Source organism: Engystomops pustulosus, chromosome 7 (genome assembly GCF_040894005.1).
Source record: "Engystomops pustulosus chromosome 7, aEngPut4.maternal, whole genome shotgun sequence".
Taxonomy (NCBI): Eukaryota; Metazoa; Chordata; class Amphibia; order Anura; family Leptodactylidae; genus Engystomops; species Engystomops pustulosus.
In genome coordinates, this window is record NC_092417.1 from 167,627,140 (window position 1) to 167,651,758 (window position 24,619).

The 24,619-nt window shown below is 47.6% G+C and overlaps 1 long non-coding RNA gene across 1 annotated transcript; it reads left to right on the forward strand.

Moving 5' to 3' along the window:
* Positions 1–3,165: 3,165 nt before the first annotated feature.
* LOC140071289 (uncharacterized) lies at positions 3,166–24,396 on the forward strand. Its single transcript, XR_011849106.1, has 3 exons — positions 3,166–3,384; positions 10,377–10,555; positions 24,229–24,396. It is a non-coding gene; the product is annotated as an uncharacterized lncRNA (long non-coding RNA).
* Positions 24,397–24,619: the final 223 nt, after the last annotated feature.

Genomic DNA, 24,619 nt, shown 5'->3' on the forward strand with positions numbered 1-24,619 from the left:
ATAATATTATTGATTCCTTGATTGGAACAGACACTGCATTAAAATTATTTGCATAGGGTGTCAGTATCGGTTTGATGAAGGTCGGCCCTCGAGGGGATATGCCGTCAAGCAGATTTTAGTATTTATACAGGTCTGGCTATGACGAATGTGCAATATTCATAACAGCTGCTACAACGAAGAGCAACCCATGATAACAATCAAGAAGCTGACCACTCGTGGGGTGCCGTGAGCGGTACCCCAAATAGCGATGGGCCCCGCCTAGTGATAGGCAATCAATACTGCATCCCCTTTAACACTACATAGATATCAGCAGAGGCAGACAAGGGAGTCATGGATCCTCCCCGCAGGCTGCAGGGCAGGTATAGGGTTAATGTGCCAGTGAACAGATGTTCTGTAAATTCCCGATGACACCAGACAAAGCCTGCGGATCAATAACGTTTCCCCTCCGATATCATCCGGATAATTAACACGACCGCCCTTGGTTGTATAACCGCATCCAGTAAAGGAGGAGGAGGAAGGCGGGCGTCAGGGTTTGTGTCTCGGGCCGTACATTAAACGCTGTGAATTTTGAGTAAAAGGCTGGGATTAAACAACAAAGGAGCGCAGGTTGCCTGCGGGAGGAGGGGGTCCTACAATGGCTGGGGGGAGGTGGTGCCGGCGGCCGGGGCCTAGATGCTGAGGACGCCTCCTCCTTTGTTCTCCAGGAAGGAGAGAGGAAAAATAAAAATGGCTCGGATCTGCCGGCAGATGAAAATCCTGGGAATCCTCATCACCTCCTCCCAATACCGGAGGGTGCCCACTCACGTCACCCATTATACACCACAGGAGGGAGGGCCAGATGCTGCAGCAATACTCAGCCACAAAACAAGATTTATGCAAGTCATTCTGTGCGATACTGCCCAAAAATCACTCAATACATCAGCCCCATCACTAACACAAGTATCCGGCAGCCCAAGATGTGCGGGAATGAGGCGCCATCTTGTAAGATGCCCGGCGCAGGCTCCAATGATCGGACTTGTAGTCCGGCACATCCCATTAAGCGATCGATAGGATCTATGATGATCTTGTCACGTTGCCCAGACTGTCTGGCTGTAAGAGATCGCTACCGCTAGGGGGCACCACCACCACATGATTAGGTAGGTGGTGCTCTTCGGTGGACCACCACCCTACCGCGTTCTGATAACGCATGCGCCACTGCGACGCCACAATTCATTTCTCTTTGGTGTGATCGGTCCAAGTCTCCCCTCATCACATATCAATGAGCCTGGGCAAGTACTAGCCACTACATACAAGCACCGTGCCAAAACAACTCAGTTCTGGACATGACCTGATCTAGAGGGGTCTACAATGTGTCCCTAGGACCTTCCCCTTGCTCATTCCCAGCTTCCAGGACTGACTGTTCGTTCACTTGCCGTCTCATCTGTCTACCTCTAGGAGGCGCCGCCGTGCCCTGATAATGTTATCTGCTTCTGACTGGCTCCTGGATAACGGACGATCAACATCCAGCATGTATAGGACCGATGTAACACAATCCTGTAGCGCCCCTTCTAGCTCCGTCACCTCACAGATTAACGTGACCAGTATGAACCAGTATAACACCAGTCGTGGGGATTAATGTGCAGGAAATAATGGTAAAAAACTGGAGAAATACATAAATTGGGCAACAAATGACATGAAATATACACATTCATTTAGGGGATGGATGTGGTCTGGGGGCTTAAACATATGTATAATAGAAGAGTCCAGTAATTTGGTATATAGAGGTGGATTTTTGGGAAAGGGGGGGGGGGGGGCTCTAACCAGATTTGGAGAATGTATATGGTCTGAGGGCAAATATATAAGCGATAGCTGATGTAGGTTATAAACAGGAGTGGATTTTGAGGATGGGCAGGGGGTGTATTGATGTAGGCTGTATATAGATATAATTACAGGCCAGTGTTGTAGATATAGGGTATAAGAAGGGGTAGTAAAGCGGAGCTGGAGGATGTATGTGGTCTGGGTGGCCTATAGTTTCTATATATTCTAGTCATGGTTGATGTAAGGTATAAATAGGGGTAAAAATTGAGGATTGAGGGGTGGTCATGTATATTTGGGGGGGATGATATAGGGGAGAGATCTTTATATATTTTTTCCCCATTACAGAGCCTGGGTGTAGTAGTGTAGCTGTGGGTTATAAATATGGTGGGATTGATCCAGGGTGTAACAAATCCATCATTATATAGCTCCTCTGTAGCTAATTTTGGGGATGGGTGTAGCAAGACACAATAGGATCAGAAGAGAAGATTTAGGAGTTGGGGGGGGGGGGGGGGTCTGTAATAAAATACATAGCAGTGTATACGCAGGGGGGAAAGAAACAGATCTGTATACACAGGGGATCAGGGGGTAAATGGGGTCACACTGGCCACAAAGAGGACAAGCACATGATAAATGGGGGTTTGTAGAAGGGTCTACACCCGGGAATAAGACGATGTGAGGGGATTGACCCCTGAATATGTGCACATCATAGGGCCAACACCCCAGAGGCGGGTAACAATGCAGGGAGGGGGAGATGTGGCCCCTGAGGGGGGCCCCTGCAGGAAATAACGGGTTATTACAGGGGATGAGACGTATAATGAGAGGAGATACTGGAAGCCCCCCGGCTCAGGGCCCCCCCGCCATCACTATCCAGCCGCCGCCATTTTCTCAGCGGCCGCCATTTTAGGCGGCGAGCCGTCGCGTCTCACCTCTCCGAGAGTCCCGGCAGTTTCCTGGTGCGGTGTGCAGCGTCTCCCAGAGAGAAATAGGAAAAAATAACGGCCCAGAGGAGACGGGGACAGGGGGAGGGAATGGGGAGCGGCCGGGTACCGTGTACGGAGCAGCAGCCGCAGTCCCGACACCTCCTCTATCGCTCAGCGACTCCCGGGGAAACACACTGAGCAAACTTTATCACCGAGCTCAACCTAACCTGCGGGGAGGACAAATAGCGACGTTGCGGCCAGTCAGCGAGCGAGGAGAGCTGATGGACGAAGCCGGCGGGGGCCAGAGCAGCCAATCAGGGAGCGGTGGGCGGTGTCGTAGCGAGTGGGGTTGGGTTGAGGCGCAGCACAGCCGCAGTGCAGCAGCGCTATTCACGATGGCGGGTAGTGTGCGTAAACTGCGTAAACTGCCTCTAATGCGGGAGGGGGGCTGATACTGGAGGGGGGCTCCGCTCGGTCTAGACGTTATATATGCGGCATCTTAACGGCTCGGTCTATTAGCTGTGTGTGAACAGGGGACAATACTATGGGGGGGATCCTCCCATTTCCGGGCTCCTTTGTTTGCTTGTGTTGTGTGTCCCTCACACTGCAGGGAGGTTGTGTAACACACACTCACACAATGACTAATGGCTGACGCACTATTCCTGAGGTAAATCTCACGACGTATCACCGTGTCCATCTTGTATCACCACACAAATTTACATATCTCACATTTTTGGTACAGAAATATTAGCAATTCGCTTCAAAATTGTCTACCCGGACGCAGAGGCTGTGATGACCCGGGTGTTACGTGATATTAGACGCACCATTCTTGGCCCTTCGACTGCGTGAAGGAAAATATCTTAAAAATTAGATCCCTCTTTTATACTATCTTATTACTAGATATCGCCGGTCATCGAATCGATTTATCGGACCGTGAAGCTGAGGCTGCGCCAATCAGACGCGTCCGTTATGTTCCCCATCAGGCACGGTGCGCGTCATGGTGATAAACGCAGAGTGTGAACGAGCCCTTAAACTTCATGAGGCGCAGAGATGTACACGCCGACGTCTGCGCATGGAAAGAAGTCTCTAGGATCGGGCCTATACGTATAAAGTGCCCAACAATTATAGATATATCTTATTATAGCGCCATCAGATGTACCCATCATGGGGGACATAGAATAAGGCATTACAGGGTAATAACATGGGACAGTCAGATGGAACAGGGTCCTGCTCCCTGTAACACTTGCAGTAGCCGTAGGCCAGAGGTGTTATCAATTTCTTTGTCCCCTTGAGACCCCTCTGTCCCCTCTTCTATAAACCTATTTGTACTCTCTAGACTCCTCTCTCCTCCTGTGTCCTTCTCAGAGCCTCCTCTGTCCCATTAGGACTTTTGGTCCCCTCTAGACCCATCCAGACATCTCTCTTCCTTTATCATTCCTCTGACCCCCCCTGTAAATTGTCTAGACTCGTCTGTCCACCCATCAGACTCCTATTTCCTTCTCAGATTTCTCTTTCCCTCCCATAAAACACCCGTCATCCCATCGGACCCTTCTGTCCCCCTTTAGACTTTTTTTGCCCCTTCCCATCAGACTCCCCTGTTCCCCTATCAGCCCTTCATATCCCCAACAGACTCCACTCTCCTCTCATTAGATGTCTATACCCCCAATCATACTCCACTGTTCCCCTATTAGATCTCTCTGTCCCTTCCCATCAGACTACCCTATCTGTCCTCCATATCCCAATCAGAATCCACTGTCCTTTCATTAGATGTTTATACGCACATCAGACTCCACTGTTCCCCCATTAGATGTCTCTGTCCCTCCCATCAGACTCCACCGTCCCTCCATTAGATTTCTCTACCCCCCCATCCATCAGCCCACTCTGCCCGCTTTAAATGTCTCTTTCCCTCCCATCAGACTTCACTGTTCCCCCATTAGATGTTTCTGTCCCTTCCCATCAGACTCCCCTATCTGACCTCCATATCCCAATCAGACTCCACTATCCTCCCATTAGATGTTTCTGTCCTTCTCATCAGACTCCCGTGTTCTCTTATCTGAGCTCCATGTCCCAATCAGACTCCACTGCCCCTCCATTAGATTTCTCTACCCCCCCCCATCAGACTCCACTGACCCTCCATTAGATTTCTCTACCCCCCATCAGACCCCACTGTCGCCCCATTAGATTTCTCTTCCCCCCATCAGACTCCACTGTCCCACATTAGATGTCTCTGTCCCTCCCATCAGACTCCACTGTCCCCCATTAGATTTTTCTGTCCTTCTCATCAGACTCCCGTGTTCTCTTATCTGAGCTCCATGTCCCAATCAGACTCCACTGCCCCTCCATTAGATTTCTCTACCCCCCCCCCATCAGACTCCACTGCCCCTCCATTAGATGTCTCTACCCCCCCTTCAGACTCCACTGTCCCCCATTAGATTTCTCTACCCCCCCATCAGACTCCACTGACTCTCCATTAGATTTCTCTACCCCCCCCCCCCATCAAACTCCCCTATCTGACCTCCATATCCCAATCAGGCTGCACTGCCCTCCCATTAGATTTTTCTGTCCTTCTCATCAGACTCCCGTGTTCTCTTATCTGAGCTCCATGTCCCAATCAGACTCCACTGCCCCTCCATTAGATTTATCTACCCCCCCATCAGACTCCACTGACCCTCCATTAGTTGTCTCTACCCCCCATCAGACCCCACTGTCGCCCCATTAGATTTCTCTTCCCCCCATCAGACTCCACTGTCCCACATTAGATGTCTCTGTCCCTCCCATCAGACTCCACTGTCGCCCCATTAGATTTCTCTTCCCCCCATCAGACTCCACTGTCCCACATTAGATGTCTCTGTCCCTCCCATCAGACTCCACTGTCCCCCATTAGATTTCTCTACCCCCCATCAAACTCCACTGACCCTCCATTAGATGTCTCTACCCCCCATCAGACTCCACTGTCCGCCTATTAGATGTGTTTACCCCCCATCAGTCTTCAGACTCCACTGTCCCCCATTAGATTTCTCTACCCCCCCATCAGACTCCACTGACTCTCCATTAGATTTCTCTACCCCCCCTCCCCCCATCAAACTCCCCTATCTGACCTCCATATCCCAATCAGGCTGCACTGCCCTCCCATTAGATTTTTCTGTCCTTCTCATCAGACTCCCGTGTTCTCTTATCTGAGCTCCATGTCCCAATCAGACTCCACTGCCCCTCCATTAGATTTATCTACCCCCCCATCAGACTCCACTGACCCTCCATTAGTTGTCTCTACCCCCCATCAGACCCCACTGTCGCCCCATTAGATTTCTCTTCCCCCCATCAGACTCCACTGTCCCACATTAGATGTCTCTGTCCCTCCCATCAGACTCCACTGTCGCCCCATTAGATTTCTCTTCCCCCCCATCAGACTCCACTGTCCCACATTAGATGTCTCTGTCCCTCCCATCAGACTCCACTGTCCCCCATTAGATTTCTCTACCCCCCATCAAACTCCACTGTCCCCCATTAGATTTCTCTTCCCCCCATCAGACTCCACTGTCCCTCCATTAGATGTCTCTGCCCCTCCCATCAGACTCCCCCGTTCTCCTATCCGAGCTCCGTGTCCCAATAAAACACCACTGTCCCCCCATTAGATTTCTCTACCCCCCCATCAGATTCCAATGTCCATCCATTAAACTTCTCTTTCTCTTCCATCAAACTCCACTGTCTCTCCATCAGACTCCGCTAAAGCCCCTCAGACTTCCCCAACCAGACTTTTATAAGCCTCCTTTTTCCCTCCCTAATCTTGCAAAAGCCTTTGCACCCTTACAGGGAACCTGTGACCACATAACCCCACAATAAACCCCAAACACTACCTGGTGACTGTAATTGTGGAGTAATGGTGCTAGTGGGGCTCCTCTGCATTGTACACCCATCGCTCTGTGCACCTCTTGTCACACTCCCCAGCTCAACGTCACTACAACTTGGTCTGAAGATTGCGCGCATGCGCAGCACATGTGAGAAGAGTTTTTAAACCAAGTTGGAAAATAAGGCTACATCCACACTAGTTGACCAAGTGACCCCTCCCCTCTTCATAGAGATACATGGTGCACGGCGCCGCAATATGGGAAAAGATAGGACATGTACGGTGCCACAGTTGTGATGCACTGTACAGCTCTGTGCACCCATTGCCAGCCTATGGGGGACGTATATACTGTCGTGTGAACGTAGCCTAAAACTGTTTTAGTGTTGTGCTGAAGCAGCAATGCAGAGGAGCCCCACTGGTGCTGTTCAGGGTTTACTGTGGGCTTTGTGGTGACAGGTTAGGGCCTAACTTGCTGATCGGTGGGGGTGTTAGTGATGGGATCCCCACAGATCACAAGAACAAAAATGTACCCCAGTCAGACCCCTCGTTGCTCCCCATAATGACTGGATCAGTCGGGCGCACATTGTTGGAATTCCCCATTCATCGCTACGGAGCTGACGGAGGTTGCAGAGCGTCATCTCCCGTGGTCTTGGAATGGATAGTGTTGTAGTGTTGAAAGCTAAAATATTGGCAAATGTTGGGGAAGATTTGGAAATGTTCCTAGATCCAACACATGCGTATATACCCAAGGTAATTGCCCCATTTCACCAAAACCTTTGGGTCAGCTAACTTTCTTTATGGGTAACTACAGCTGTAGCAGTTTTTATGTCATTGAGAGCATTTTATACATTAGCTGCATAGGGAGACAATAAGGATAGGGATTGGACTGTTGCTAGACCCCTTTGTCTTCACCAGAACCCTCTGTCCCAAATAGACTCTTCTGTCTCATCCGTGTTTCTTTGTCCTCTCCTCTCTTCTGATTGCTCCTATAGATCCCCTAAGCTCCAAAAAGATGCAGAAACTTTTGGCACAATCCACAAACTTTTATGAGCCAGGATAAGCTCATGAGAGTCAGCGTATGGTCAAGCAGATAGCATAAATCACCAACACACAGTTCCAATGGTGTTGCTCAGCCCATAAAGTGTAGTCCAAGGTGCATCCGTACATAAAAGAATATCAGTAGGCGGCAGTCACCAAAATTATGGATCCTTTATTGAAAAAATGGTGCATGTACAGAAACAGACTCCTCTGTCCCCCCATACTCCACTGTCCCCCCATGAAACGTCTGCCCCTCCCATCAGACTCCGACGGAGCCTCTCAGACTTCCCCAACCAGAGTTTTCTCTCCTGCTAATAGACTCCTCTGCCCCTTATCAGACTCTTCTATAGCTTCTATAAACCTCTTTTTCCCCTCCATACTCTTGCAAAGGCCTATGTACCCTTACAGGGAACCTGTGACCACATAACCCCACAATAAACCCCAAACACTACCTGGTGACTGTAATTGTGGAGTAATGGTGCTAGTGGGGCTTCTCTGCATTGTAAACCCACCGCTCTGTGCACCTCTTGTCACACTCCCCAGCCCCACTGGTGCTGTTCAGGGCTTTGTGGTGACAGGTTAGGGCCTAACTTGCTGAACGGTAGGGGTATTAGTGATGGGACTGCCACAGATAACGAGAACAAGGGTCCCATGTACCCCAGTCTGACCCCTCATTGCTCCCCATAATGATTGGAGCTGCCTTTCACACATAGTTGGACTTCCCCGTTCATCCCTACAGAGATTCCCGAGTGCCGTCAGTCATCTGTTCCCTGCAGACTCCTCTGCCTTCCCTTGTCTTGGAATGGATAGTGATGTAGTGTTGAAAGGGGAAGATTTGGGAATGTTCCTACATCCAACACATACCCATATACCAGAGGTAATTGCCCAATTTCACCAAAACCTTTGGGTCAGCTGACTTTCTTTATGGGTAATTACAGCTGTAGCAGTTTTTATGCCATTGAGAGCATGTTATCCAGCATTTAGCTGTTGGCTGTAAATGTAAAGGAGACAATAAGGATAGGGGTTGGACTGTTTCTAGACTCCTTTGTCCTCTCCAGACCCCTCTGTCCCAAATAGACTCTTCTGTCTCATCCGTGTTTCTTTGTCTTGTCCTCTTTCTAATTGCTCCTATAGATCTTCTCCCTAGACTACTCCTATGTACACCACATCTATACTCCCCTGTACTCCTTCCAGACTCCTTTGCCCCCCACCCCCAGACTTTTGTTTCCCACTTTTTACCAACTCTTTATTCCCCAGCTCTCTTGTCCATTCCAACAGACCCCTGTGTTACCCTTAAGACTCTTCCAAGACTCCACCAAACATCTCTGTTTCCTCCAGAGTTGTTTGTCTCCTCTCCTAAACTCTAGTCTCCCCTTTCCCCCCTTCAGTCTTCTATGTCACCTTCTCAGACTATTTTGTCTCATCAGACACCGTACCCCACCATCAAACTCCCCTTGACAGATCCCCTTCAGACTGCTCTAGATGGCTATCCATCACATCGCCTGCTCCTCCTGTCTGTTCCTCTTCTGACATCCCACTGACCAGTGGAACAAATCTTGAGTGGCTCCTCGTCTTATATGGAGGTTATGCTTCTGCAGAGACCTTCCATGGCGACTCTGGCTGGAGTTTTGGTTCCTCTTTTGTAGATTTGTATCAAAAAACCTGCCGATATCTTTGGACTTCATTACTGACCTGTCAAGCCCCGTCATATGGTGGTTGATGGTTTTTCCAGCATCTTCATCCCATTAGCCGGGGCTTTTTTCTGTAGTTTGCTCGTCTTCTTAGTCAAGTCTATTTTTTGCGTGGACCACATCTCCATGATCTCTTCGTACACAGGAGTGTATCAAGGGACCCCCCCCCACACACACACACACACTAAGTTTCGGGGAAAGAAGGTTTCTACAGCAATGAGACTATACAGCTCCTTGATGGAGAATGTTAAATTTACTTAAAGAATTCATGAAGGGTTTGGCTGTCTCTAGGGTGTAACAACCGTCAAGATATAGGGGCAGATTTATCAAGTTGTCGGAATATTCTTTTTCCAGTCCAAATGTTATAGGCAAGGGAATCCTTAAAGGGAACCTGTCACCAGGAGACCCATTTTTAGCACTCCCGCAATCCCCACAGAGCATAGTACATACACTGCCAAAGTGTTTTTGTATTAAAAATTGGTTTTACAGAAAAAAAGATATGTTATATTGTACCTTTCATTAGCATCTGCTGTGTGACTAGGCAGTTGCCAAATGGGAGGGGCTGGAAAGGAGCAGCCCCCCCCCCACCCTTGGGGAACAGCTCCTCCATGTGACCTTTTCAAATATATGAAAACACCCATCACTGGGCTTAGCGACGCCCCCTGCTCCTCTACAGCCAATCCTGAGTGAGGGGAGTTATTCATATATTTGAAAAGGTCACATGTTTCCCAAAGGTGGGGGGGAACTGCTCCTTTCCAGCCCCTCCCAATTGGCAACTTCCTAGTCACACAGCAGATGCCAATGAAAGGTAAAATATAACATATCTTTTTTTCTGTAAAACCAATTTTTTATACAAAAAACACTTTGGCAGTGTATGTACTATGCTCTGTGGCGACTGGGGGAGTGCTAAAAATGGGTCTCCTGGTGACAGGTTCCCTTTGATACAGAGGTTACCTGTAGTTAGTAAGGACCTGGACAGATATTGGCCCTGAAGAGGAGTTGTGAGGGGCCTATTAAACCATTCTTATTGTCATTTGCCGACATGACACCTTTTGCTAACGTCTAAACACTTTCTTACCTGTCCAGCCCGCCTGTGATCGCCATCCTACGTGTCCAGAGAGCACTGTTCTTGCTGAATATGACACCGACGTGGAGGTTAATGCTGCCAACAAGAAGACTCGCAACTCGACAGACTACAGATACCTACCTTGTGGGATGAAAACATGGCAGAAACTGGACTGGTCTAGCATACAGCAGCAGTAGAGGTTGGTACCATCTCAGAACAGATGCATCGTAACAGAGGTCACACTGATTTTTTTAATGAAGGATTGTACACCAAGCACACTGACATACTGTTGTGTGCCCCATCGGACAGGATCTGCTCTCCTTTTAGCTTCTTATGTCTTTTTTTTTTTTTGGTTTAAAAAAAAAAAAGTCCTTTTAAAAATATACAAATGAACCTGAGGGGCTCCAGGTTCCGTAGATGTTAATAGAGCGTGGAGCACCCCAGGCTAATTTGCTTAATTTTTAAACAGCCATATGAAGAAAAACGGCCATAGGAAGCTTAAAGAACGTTGGATCCTGCCAGAGGAGGCACACACCAGCGTGTAAGCGTGCCTGGTTTACAATCCTTCATCCTGGTGGTCGATTTCCTTTGAAGCATTTCTGAGAAGTATTTTTAGTTGAGGAGGAGTACTAAACGTGTAGCAATATGACTGATCAATTCTGTAGATTATCATCAGCCCTGCGTGCCGTCCGTTTCCTTTAAAGTGTGGCACACGGCTACATTAAATGCAATATTTAATAGATCAGCACTCCTGGCTGGTATTTTAATGATCCGTGTGCCCGTACCATTATACGGTACAGTGCGTCCTAGTCTGAATTGTTTTTTTTACTGATCACTCAGAATATAAATCATGAGAATCCATAAAAGCGGATGCATATCGGCCGAGAGAAACGGATGTAAAAGTCAGTTTCTCGTGGTTGACAATTGGCTTGGTTGTGGGCATCGAGCCTAAGGCCATGGACAGACAGGTTGGAATCGCTGAACCATAATCAACAAGCTTCAGATTTAAAACTTGCAGCGCTCCTCGGCTTCTCTGCATGTTTTTAACATAGCCAACTCACGGCTACATTACTCGCTGTCGCTGTATGCCAAGCCAATGCCCGCTCTGCAAAAAAAAGCAGGTCCTGTTCCTGCAGTTTTTGCGGTTCAGGCAGTCCTTCCAGGCAGAACCTGCCTTACACCTCATATATACATTACAATCATTTCCAAAAGTGACCAGAGATGTCTCGTTTCTGCTTCACTGTATATACTGACACTGCTCATGTCCTTGCACTGCCTGGGGATAGAGAGCACGGCTCAGTAGCGGCCACCACGTCCCGTTACTCTTCATTGCCTGTGTGTAAGGAGATGTCAGAAATGAGCACTGCCTCATTTCCTGGCAATTACATGCAAAGTCTATGTGTATTTAAATGCCTCAAGCTTTTTTGGAGAAGTAAAACTTCCAGCACAAGCGTCATAGACACTTGTATAGGCATCAATGCGACCTCTGCACTGTAGTGTTCCCTTCAAACTATGTCATCTACGCGATACATGGAGAAGACGTTTTGCATTGGCCATGAGGGAATTTCCAACCAGCCCCTGCTATAAGTTTGGTGGAGATGACCCGCTGCCTGTGGACCTATGGAGTGGCCCAGTTCTTTTGGAAAAAAATGTTGCCTAATTCACTGAAACAGTTTTGGCCAAGTTTGCAGGAAAGGAAATATTGATAACCTGATAGCTGTGACCAGAGCTTTAGGAGGTTATTACACTTGATTTCACCAGTGGTTTGCATAGCTATACTACGAGAGCAGGTCAGTGTCCAAGTGCCCCCCCCCCCCAACAGCTGCTCCTCAAATGGATCCTGGATTTTTTTTACAAAAGTTTTTTACAAAAACTCTTTTCGATGTGGAAAAGATTCATAGTGAAGATTGAAGGGAGTCTATCGCTTAGACACAGCACCCTCCACGAATTGTGTCACTAGTGAAGGTGGGATTGTAAGGAAAGAAGAAAGAAGAGTGTTATAGGGTCCAGAACCAAATACAACCACTCTAGTTCACCAACTAGTTGATTTACATAATTTTTGGAATAAAGCTGAACAGCGATATCTAGTACTAAAGGTATGGCCTGGGTCTGAGTGAGGGGCTTTGCACTAATTACATAGTGATTAGATGATGTTAGACTTCCTAATGTGTGCCCCCGCTGGAAGGATCTGCTCTTCTTTTAGGTTCTTATGCCCGGCCTTTTTCCAAAAAAAAAAAAAGGCTTTTTAAAATTATGCAAATGAGCCTGAGGGGCTCCAGGCTCCTTGGGTGTTAATGGAACTTAGAGCCCCTCATGCTCATTTGCATAATTTTTAAAGCCTTTTTAAAAAAAACAAAACAAGGGCATAAGAAGCTTAACCCCTTCCCACCAAGACCGTTATTCAATTTTTCATTTTTCACACCCCACATTCAAAGATCTAAATCTCTAAATCTATAACTATAAGATTTAGGGTCGGGTCTAGGGGCAACCAAAATTGTGTACATCAGAACTGATAGACAGGTTGGGCTGATATCGGTGAAATACTGTATTTTTTGTTAATAACAGTTAATTAGAGAATGTGTAATTTTGTTATCCTGAGTACCGTATATACTCGAGTATAAGCCGACCCGACTATTTCAACACAAAAAACTGGGAAAACCTATTGACTCGAGTATAAGCCGAGGGTGGGAAATGCATTGGTTACGGCCTCCCAGTATATAGTCTGCCAGCCCCTGTAGCATACAGCCTGCCCAACCCCTGTAGCATACAGCCTGCCCAGCCCCCGTAGCATACAGCCTGCCCAGCCCCTGTAGTAGGAAAAAAAATAACACTGTACTCATCTTTCCGATGTCCCCCATAGGTCCTCTTCTGTCTCAGACAGAAGAGTACCTACAGGTGATGTCAGAAAGGTGAGTTTTGACTTTATTTTTTTAGTTGACTCGAGTATAAGCCGAGTTAGGGGTTTTGAGCACAAATTTTGTGTTGAAAAACTAGGCTTATACTCGAGTATATAAGGTATATTTAAGAAACTTGTATTTGAGGGAATACCCCGTTAAGGATGATACACATCTTAGTAGGTAGAAGGAAACCGTCCAATTTAGGAATGTGAGGAGCCGCAAAAACTGAGCTCAGGATGGATGCTGGCGATGTCGGCCCCTCAATCGTCTGACACTGATGATGGGTCATTGATATTATAGTCTCCATTTCCATCTACAGAGCAAACTGTCCCAGAAAATTCTCTTAAAGAGGACCTGTCACCTCAATTTTCGGCACCAGGAGCTGCTTACTAAAGTAAGCAGCTCCTAGTGCTTGAACAAACTCTGTCCGATGTATTCATGAGGGGGCGGTCCGAGGCGCTGCCTCTTCCCCGGACCGCCCCGCTCGCTCCATAGGCCGGCAGTGACTGCCGCGTGGTAGCCGGCAGTCACCGCCCCTAGCCACGCCCCAACTCCGCCTCCTCATGAATACATCAGACAGCTTTGCAAGCTGTCCGACAATTACACTGTACCCCGCCGCAGTGTTAGATAGGAGGTTTCCGGTAACGCTATCACTCTAACACTGGGGCTTTTGATCGAGCACTAGGAGCTGCTTACATTAGTAAGCAGCTCCTAGTGCCGATAAATTGGATGACAGGTCCTCTTTAAACACCTGCTAGTACACTGGAGATGATGAGGGACAATGCTGACCATTTGTCAATATCAAAATAAAACAAGAGGCAAAAATAAAGATTTTCTTTTTAATACCTAATATATCTCACAGCTGAGCATCTGTGACAGTTGCATGCAGTCTTGGTAAACACATCAGTTACACAAGTTCTCTGTGAATACTCATCTCCATAGAGATACAACGGACCGGATACGGACAGGATATGCTGCGTATATCATCATAACCCAGGATCATACAAAAGACATTGGGGCTCATTTACTAAGTGTCCGCACTATCGTCAGAACATCCGACGATTTCCGATGTGCGCCGCATTAAGAAAAGCTTTTTGTCGCACGCGACTAGATTTTGGTGCGTCGGCACCGGCTTTCACACGACACAAATCGGGGGGCCGGCCGATTTGGACAGCGCGCAGGATTTAACATTCAAAATTGTGTCGCAATCCAATCACTTACATACACTGGGAAGAAGATGGTGAACTCCGGCGGATCTCAGTGGAGAAGTGACACATGCAGGAAATTGGACGCACAATCTTATTGAATCACGGTAGTGCCGAATCTTCGTCGGACAACGCACCTCAGGGATTGCGACAGGACCGGGTAAGTTAATGTGCCCCATTGTATCATTAGAGAGATATTGCCCTCAATGTATGTGGCATCCTGTCCTAATATAGAGAACAAAATACAAGTTATGATGCATAGTTGATATAATGACTCCCCCTGGTGGTTAAAGTGGTAATTTTAGCTAGAATAACATCGCTTGATCGATCTATTCTCCATGCGATTAAGGAAGGGGACCGAAAATGTGGAAAAAAAATAGGAAATGAATACAGGATGTAAATGCAGTTCATTATGGGGATCACTCCACCAGCTTTGCACATCTAGAGGATGGAATTTCCCCCCATTCTTCTGTCCCCAATATGTTTTACGGTGAGGAGGTTTGTGGTCAGGGGAGTAGCACATAGCTTTCTTCTAAGATCAACTTGTAAAACTATGCTGTAGCTTCACAGGCTGTTACAATGTGTAAGAGCACACCCCCTTCTACTGTGTTAGATTACATCAAAGGGAGGGAAAGTGCTGAGGGAGTTGGGAGTGAGAGACAGCATAACAGCCTGTAAAGCTACAGCATAGAGGGGCTTTGATAATGCTTACCAGAGCCCTTCTGACTCATTAGCATACATCTTAAAAGTTGATTTTAGAAGGAAGGAGGCCATGGATAACAAATTTATGAAGATTACCACAGGCATGGTGCCCGGATGAGTAAGTGTCCCTGGCTTATAATGATGGATTTTAATGGTAAATTTCCTTTAAAAGTTAGGCCCCTTTCACATGAATGTTGTGGGGACCCATTTGTGGCCTGATATCAGTCCCCATAGACGCCTATGGGGCCACTCACGTGTGGTCACCGTACCATTCACAGGAAAAAGAGCATGCTCTATCCTTTCCCATATGTATGGCCGTCCGACATTCCTCGCTATGGAGAGGGGTGGGTTGAGTAGCGCTCACCCCTCCTCTCTCCAGTTTTCGGCCCACCTCTCTCCAGTGCTACGGCCTGGGTAGAAATACGTTCATCTGAAAGAGGCCTAAGTGTTCCAACACAAAAAATAATAAACTAAAAAGCCTATATTACTCCTGAAAAAAAAAAAAACTGTTGTCGCCTAAATAAAAATTGATTTATGAATCTTTGAATTTGCGGCAAAAAACACATTTCGACACATTTATCAAGGCTTTTAGACCTTTTTCCCCCTCTTTCCGGACATGTTTGATGAAGGACTGCGGCCCGTTGTAAAGGGGAGTGGTCTCTGTAAAAGGGGCATGACCGGGGGGGGGGGAAAATAGCCCCCAAGCCAAAAAAAAATTAATAGGGTGCGTCACAGTTTGGCTCAGCTAAAATCAGGTCTTATATTAGAACCCAAGAGTCTTGGACTGCACCAGAATTCATCATCACAAGACTAGTGTTGTCGAGCTCTTAACTGTTATACAATGCGACACATTAATGAATCCCCCCCCCCCCCATTATGCTTGTTCCGGGAGGTGCTAATAACCCTGGTCCTAATCTGTTTAAAAATTAGGAAAAGTACAAAATGTATGAATACTTTATAATAATAATCTTTACACAGCACCATTATATTGCGCAGCACTCACATTGTACTATCCTGGTGTAGACCAGTACACAGCACCTTAGGCCTTGTATATCCGGTTTATTATCACGCGGTCACATGAGGTGGAGGAATCTGGATCTGTATGACGCATCTGATTACAATGTTATTTATTCTGCTGGGACTAGAAGATCAGGATGGGGGAGGATAGTGATGATATTATCCGTGTCTCACCGCTCCTTACTAATCAGTTGCGTCCTCCTCCGCAGCAAAAGTAAAAAACAAAGCAATCCTATGTCCCTCTATGTCACAGCCCTGGGTGAGAGGCCAGCCCGCCGTGTTACAGGGGTCATTCCACCATCGGCAAATGTTCAGTGGAATGTTTTGAAAGTTTCCGGTATATTTCTTATAACAATTCCCATAACAGTTTCTTTTCTCTCTCTCTATTCTCCTGTGATTTGTCGTTCATCTTGAGCCGCCGTGCCCCCCTTGAAAAGTACCCTTGAAAGTTTTACCATTGTCACGGTTGCTCCTGCGAACCCTGTCTCTGGTCCTAGGCGCACCTGTGTACCTCTGTGTGGCCTGCTGCACCACTCACCTTGCCGGGTTTCAGCTGCATCTGCCGCAGCTCCTTGTGCGCATCCCCCCCCCTCCTAGGGCGCAGACGCGCCGGCTCTGTTAAATTTAAAGGGCCAGCACACCGATAAATGGAGCTGCCCAGCTGCCTTTCATGTGTTCCCTGCCGGATCTTTGTGCCTCACAGCCTTAGAAAAAGCTTGTTCCCTATGTCCTTTGCGTTTATAGTGATTTCCTGTTGTGACCTTGATTCCGTTCCTGACTACGCTCCTCTGCTGCCTGCCTTGACCTGTTGCTACGTCCCCGACTCTGATCCTGTGCTGCCCGTCCTGACCTCCAGCCTGTCCCCCTCTACGATTCTGCCTAACGTCTGTGTACCTCGCCTTGGCTGCCACTGAGGACAGTCGCACCTGTGGAACGACCTGGTGGTACCACGCCGCAGCAAGTCCAAGCCACTTTGCGGCGGGCTCTGGTGGAAACCAGGTACCACTTAGACTCCGGTCCCAGGTGTCGACTTACGTCATCGTCCGCAGCGGTCCAGTGGGTCCAATACCCCTGGAGCCTGACAACCATCAATATCCATCTTGATAAACCAGGGACATTACTCATAGATGGAGGCACCGTGACTGCGGTAATCTTCTTATATTTGTTATCCATGGCTAAGATCAACTTTTATAATTAAATTTTTTATAATTTTGGCTCCTATGTTTCTGTAGCAGTCCTGTACTCCTGTGGCGGTCCTGTGTTCCTGTGGCGGTCCTGTATTCCTGTGCGGTCCTGTATTCCTGGTGGTGGTCCTGTATTCCTTTGGCGGTCCTGTGTTCCTGTGGCGGTCCTGCCTACCCGAGGTCCTGCCTACCCTGTGTCCCTACCTTGTCTTCCACCGCGGGCCTAGTCACACCCGTGGAACAACCGTTGGCTTCCCGCCGCAGCAAGACCATCCCGCTTTGCGGCGGGCTCTGGCGAAGTCTAGGGGTCACTTAGATTCTGGTCCGGGGTTGCGGTTAGTACCATCATCTCCCGCGGTGGTCCAGGGAGTCCACAGATTTTAACCTCAATGGACTCTCCCACACCCCTGTGTGTGACAGTAAGATCCGGCCATGGACTCCGCCAAGGTCAGGTATCCTGCTTAAGGACCCACTCCAGCTACTTGCAGACCTTCCCAGAACTATCGCCCAGCAGTCTCAGGAGATTGCTGTCCAAAAAGAACTTCTGGACAAAGTCGCTGCCACTCTTCGACGGATGATTGCCTCCCAGCAGCAGGCACCTGCGACTCCTCCTTTTGCTCCATTCACCCCGCCATGTTTTCTGGCAGTAGAGTCTGGACCCAAATTTTTTATGCCTAACAAATTTGATGGCAACCCCAATTTTTGCAGGAGTTTTGTTTCCCAGTGCTCGCTGCACATTAAACTGATGTCCTCCCAGTTCACCTAAGCTGGCATTTGTTTTCTCTTTGCTCTCCGCAGAGGCTCTTCCCAGAGGCCGCTCCAGAGTCTCCGGCCTTCCCAGAGGCCGCTCGAGAGTCTCCGGCCTTAAGACGTCCTCAAGATGTCCTCGGCTTGTTGCATGCCAGGTCCAAGCACCACATGGTTAGTCCTGTCTTCACTGTTCCTGCTCTTCTCCTCAGGTGTCTCATCACCAAGAATAATTGGAGGAATCGTAGGAAAAGGAAGAGGAGGCTGAAGAAGAATAGAAGAGGGGCCCTAAAGGGAGGGGGGGGTACTGTCACAGTTACACCGGCGATCCTCGGTACGGATCGCAGGTGCCCCCGCTGCCGCCCGTTCCCCTGGGCCTGTACTTACCTCTCTGTGCTCCAGGCTGTGGTCTTCGGCCAGGCCACACGCCTGTCTCGTCTGGGCTGCGCGTTCCCGTTGTTAGGGCGCGCGCTGATTCTTCTGCATTTAAAGGGCCAGCGTCCTCCTAATTGGCGCTGGCATTCCCGGCTCTGCTACATAATCCGACGGCTCCCAGCATCCCCTGCTGAATCTTCAAGTCATTCTACTGAAGTGAAAGCCTCCTGAGCATTTCCAGACGCCTCCTTGGTTCCTGTGCATTTCCCGACGCCTCTGTGTTTCCCGTGTTCCTGTGGCGGTCCTGTACTCCTGTGGCGGTCCTGTGCTCCTGTGGCGGTCCTGTTCTCCTGTGGCAGTCCTGTACTCCTGTGGCGGTCCTGTGCTCCTGTGGCGGTCCTGTGCTCCTGTGGCGGTCCTGTTCTCCTGTGGCGGTCCTGTTCTCCTGTGGCAGTCCTGTGTTCCTGTGGCGGTCCTGTACTCCTTTGGCGGTCCTGTTATCCTGTGGCAGTCCTGTGTTCCTGTGGCGGTCCTGTGTTTCTGTAACAGTCCTGTACTCCTGTGGCGGTCCTGTGTTCCTGTGGCGGTCCTGTGTTCCTGTGGCGGTCCTGTATTCCTTTGGCGGTCCTGTGCTCCTGTGGCGGTCCTGTGCTCCTGTGGCGGTCCTGTGCTCCTGTGGCGGTCCTGTGCTCCTGTGGCGGTCCTGTGCTCCTGTGGCGGTCCTGTGCTCCTGTGGCGGTCCTGTTCTCCTGTGGCGGTCCTGTTCTCCTGTGGCAGTCCTGTGTTCCTGTGGCGGTCCTGTACTCCTTTGGCGGTCCTGTTATCCTGTGGCAGTCCTGTGTTCCTGTGGCGGTCCTTTGTTTCTGTAACAGTCCTGTGCTCCTGTGGCGGTCCTGTTCTCCTGTGGCGGTCCTGTTCTCCTGTGGCAGTCCTGTGTTCCTGTGGCGGTCCTGTACTCCTGTGGCGGTCCTGTGCTCCTGTGGCGGTCCTGTTCTCCTGTGGCGGTCCTGTTCTCCTGTGGCAGTCCTGTGTTCCTGTGGCGGTCCTGTACTCCTTTGGCGGTCCTGTTATCCTGTGGCAGTCCTGTGTTCCTGTGGCGGTCCTTTGTTTCTGTAACAGTCCTGTACTCCTGTGGCGGTCCTGTGTTCCTGTGGCGGTCCTGTATTCCTTTGGCGGTCCTGTGCTCCTGTGGCGGTCCTGTACTCCTGTGGTCGACCGAGGTCCTGCCTAACCGAGGTCCTGCCTAACCAAGGCCATGCCTAACCAAGGCCCTGCCTTCCCTGTGTCCCTACCTTGGCTGGCACCGTGGGCCTAGTCGCACCTGTGGAACGACCTGGTGGCTTCCCGCCGCAGCAAGACCATCCCGCTTTGCGGTGGGCTCTGGCGAAGACCAGGGGCCACTTAGATTCTGGTCCCGGGTTGCGGCCAGTACCATCATCTCCTGCGGTGGTCCAGGGAGTCCACAGACTTTAGCTTCATGGGACTCTCCCACACCCCTGTGTTTGAAAACCCCTAGTTACAAACGCACCCCTTCTGCCCACTGTGACCTCAGGTGACCTCTCTGGATATTACTATACTCCCAGGCTGCAATGATCAGCTGTAAAGTGTCTGTAATGATGTTTTATTGCTAATCCTTGGTCCCAGGACAGCACAAAATGTTGAAACTCCAATTGTCACTGGGGCAAAAATTATTTTTGTCTGGATCTACAATTATAAAATATACAGTTTCGACTTTCATAGAAATTCAACTTAAGAACAAACCTATGTAACCTGTATAGGTTGTATATAAGCCAGGGACTGCCTGTATATAAAAAAAGGTATAAATGAGGTATCACCGCATTTGTAGTGATTCCTAGAATAAAGATAACATATTATTTTTATGGTACTGTGAACGACGCTAAAAAATGTTAAATATCCAAAACAAGAATTGATTATTTTTAATAAAATTATAAGCCATAGATGCCCCAAAATTAAGTTTTCAGTCTCTCTCATCCCTCAAAAAGTAAGCCCCCATATGTCCACCTACAATGTTACAGCGCCCGGCCGTGTTCCCCAATAGTGTAAGGAATTGTTATCCTCGGACTAAACTGAGACTTTGCCGTCCATTTTGTTATTTAATCCATTGTGAATGTATCATTTTTTTTTGGCTAAATGAGTGTACACTCACCGGCCACTTTATTAGGTACACCATGCTAGTAACGGGTTGGACCCCCTTTTGCCTTCAGAACTGCCTCAATTCTTCGTGGCATAGATACAACAAGGTGCTGGAAGCTCCTCAGAGATTTTGCTCCATATTGACATGATGGCATCACACAGTTGCCGCAGATTTGTCGGCTGCACATCCATGATGCGAATCTCCCGTTCCACCACATCCCAAAGATGCTCTATTGGATTGAGATCTGGTGACTGTGGAGGCCATTTGTGTCCAGTGACCTCATTGTCATGTTCAAGAAACCAGTCTGAGATGATTCCAGCTTTATGACATGGCGCATTATCCTGCTGAAAGTAGCCATCAGATGTTACAGGGTACATTGTGCTCATAAAGGGATGGACATGGTCAGCAACAATACTCAGGTAGGCTGTGGCGTTGTACCAAGGGGCCCAAAGACACCATGACACCACCACCACCAGCCTGAGCCGCTGATACAAGGCAGGATGGATCCATGCTTTCATGTTGTTGACGCCAAATTCTGACCCTACCATCCGAATGTCGCAGCAGAAATCAGTCATCAGACCAGGCAACGTTTTTCCAATCTTCTACTGTCCAATTTCGATGAGCTTGTGCAAATTGTAGCCTCAGTTTCCTGTTCTTAGCTGAAAGGAGTGGCACCCGGTGTGGTCTTCTGCTGCTGTAGCCCATCTGCCTCAAAGTTGGACGTACTGTGCGTTCAGAGATGCTCTTCTGCCTACCTTGGTTGTAACGGGTGGCGATTTGAGTCACTGTTGCCTTTCTATCAGCTCGAACCAGTCTGCCCATTCTCCTCTGACCTCTGGCATCAACAAGGCATTTCCGCCCACAGAACTGCTGCTCACTGGATGTTTTTTCTTTTTCGGACCATTCTCTGTAAACCCTAGAGATGGTTGTGCGTGAAAATCCCAGTAGATCAGCAGTTTCTGAAATACTCAGACCAGCCCTTCTGGCACCAACAACCATGCCACGTTAAAAGGCCACAAATCACCTTTCTTCCCCATACTGATGCTCGGGAGAACTGCAGGAGATTGTCTTGACCATGTCTACATGCCTAAATGCACTGAGTTGCCGCCATGTGATTGGCTGATTAGAAATTAAGTGTTAACGAGCAGTTGGACAGGTGTACCTAATAAAGTGGGCAGTGAGTGTATTATCCCCACCAAAAAAATTACAATCTCGAAATGCACCTCCATATTGTTTTAACCCATGTGAAACACCTAAAGGGTGAACAAACTCACTGAACCCCTTATCTCTGCGAATGTTTTTCACGTTAATCACCAGGTTATTTTTTCCCCCCATCGATTCCATCCACAAGCTTTAACTTTTTTTTATTTTTCACTGTAGTTGTATAGGGTCTTGTTTTTTTTTTCTGTGACAAAATGTAGTTTTTGGGTTTCATACATCCTACTGGTGAACTCTTTCTGTGCAGTATATTTAAAAAAGAAAGCAAATCTGCCGTGTTTTCTGTAATAAAAGTTTTCTGCCTTTATAGTCGAACCTAAATAACATAAAAACTTTTTCTCCGGGTCAATACATATACAGCAATGTCAAGTTTATAGTTTGTTATGGGATAATATAATATGTAAATAACCTGTTTTGGTAAAGGTGGGGAGGTACAACATGTTTAAAATTTTACTTTTTTTTTCTTTAAAGGGGAGGGCGATTGTGTTTAGGTGTTTTTTTTTAACTTTTTTTTTATTGTTTTTTTTTTTTTAATAGGTATAAAACTTTATATTTGAAATTCTTTTTATATATATGGTCTTTTTTACACTTTCTATAGTATGAGATTATTTGATCTCCTCTCCTCCGCAGCACCCTCTGTTATTGTGCTTACATTTTACATCCAGTCTGGTCTAATAGATAGTTAGCAAAGGCAGCCCTGGGGTCCTTCAGTGGACCCCGGGCTGCCATGCGACACCATCAGAACCTTGTGATAGCTGCTGCGGGTTGGAGGGAGTTTATTCCCTCTGTAGCTCCTTAGACGTTTGACTGCAGTGTCTTAAGGGGTTAAGCAACCGGGGTCTGAGCCTTTTCCGATCCTGGTTGTTAGTGTCATAGCTGGGGTGCCAGCCCAGCACTGGCAGCAGCAGTGATTTTCCTAGAATGGCGCTGCATCAGAAGAAGTTCCCCTTAACAGGAACCTGTCATGGCGATTTGGGACACTAAGCCACACACTGGTCCTTATGGACCGGGGGTGAGTGTCCGAAAACGATATTTGGTATTTTATGTCGATCATATGAAAAAACGTTATACTCACCTCGTCCATCGCTCCCGCACGATGCTGCAAGTGAAGCCTGCGTAGTACACCATGTAGGTAGAGCACATGTGCAGTGAGTGCTTCACTCACCGCATGGCTATAGATCTTCCGATGCCTAATGGGTCTCATCCGACTCACATCAAGGTGAGTTTATTATTTTTCGGTATGTAAAGACTTAAGAAAGGTCCATTTGGGAGCCTGTAGTTGGTCTAGGACCCAAATGGACCTGACAGGTCTTCTTTAGTGACCACCGTAAAAAGTTGATACTGATGTAAGACTAGTCCTACTTACAAGCTCCTGCAGAATCCATCCTCTTAGAACTTCTTAGAACAGTATGGCACGATTCGAGTATATAGAGTTATAACAATTATAGTAATCAGTCTAGGGCGCTCTGGCTTATGTCACCGCCGCGCATTGTCTTGTCATTTATTCACTCTCCCATTACTCTTCCAGTCCTGCCTGGTCCCCATTCACATTGCAGAAACAGTCACGTCAGGGCAGGACTGGAAGAGTAATGTGGGAGTGAATACATTTTAAGATGAGGGCTCAGAGGCGCTACTTCACGTAAGCCGGAGCGCCCCACACTGATTAGCATAATTTTTATAACTCTGTATTGCCGAAATTGCTTCATACAGGGTTATAATAAAAGAAGTTCTAAGAAGAAGGATTTCGGAGGAGCTTGTAAGTAGGATAATAAACCTGATGGTAAATCTACTTCAAGTCTTGATTTTCATGAAAATGTTTGAAAACGGCAATTTTTTTTAAAAATGTCATATTTTCAGTCCATAAATAAAGGCAAAGCGCATCAATCAAATTATTCAACTCACCTAAAGTACAACGTGCCACTCGAAAACAATCTCAAAATTAGCTGGGAATGTTAAAACCTTCAAAAGTTGTCACCTCATAAAGTGTCAGGAAGGTGAAAACCGTCTTTGGCAGCAAGGGGTTAAAACTATAGCAATATAACTTAAGTATCACAGAATACAGGTAAATATTTGCTTGAAAATTAGTAAAATGAAAACCAAACCATATATTTTTTAAAAAAATGGCGCAAATATGTGGTCTTTTTTGCCCAATTTCGCAATATATACCAAAATTTTTCCCATTTTTTCTTAGTTCACGCCACTAAAAAGTACAATTTGTCCTGCAAAACACAAGCTCTCATACAGCTTTGTAATCATAAAGACAGAAAACATAATGACTTTTGGAAGGTGGGAGTCAAAATAAAAACCTAACATGCATCGGGCTTTAGTAGGAATGGAAAAGCCCCTTTTTATGATTACAATTTTCTTTTTAGGTCCATGCAAGAGGAACACCTCCTAAATGTGTTCAGGGAACTATCACTGACTGGATTCAACTGCAACATATCCTGAGCTGCAAGAAGTTCTCATTCTTTGAGTGGCAACGAGCAGAGACCTTGACATGACTGAAAAGGTAAAATACAAGACTTGCACCACATCATAAATCGCCCCCATTATTTTGGAGAGACCGTTGCTTCTGCTGGTTTATAACGAGGAGTTGCAGTTCCGGATTTTGGCCACATGATGTCCTCGTTTCATAGGGAAAGAACAATGGGTGATGTATAGGTTGCAGAGCTCACTAGAGTCCGCTTCATAGATGCAGTTTTAAGGTAAATTTGGGACCCCTCATGCAGTATTTTGGGATCACTTGTGCAGATAACAGGCACC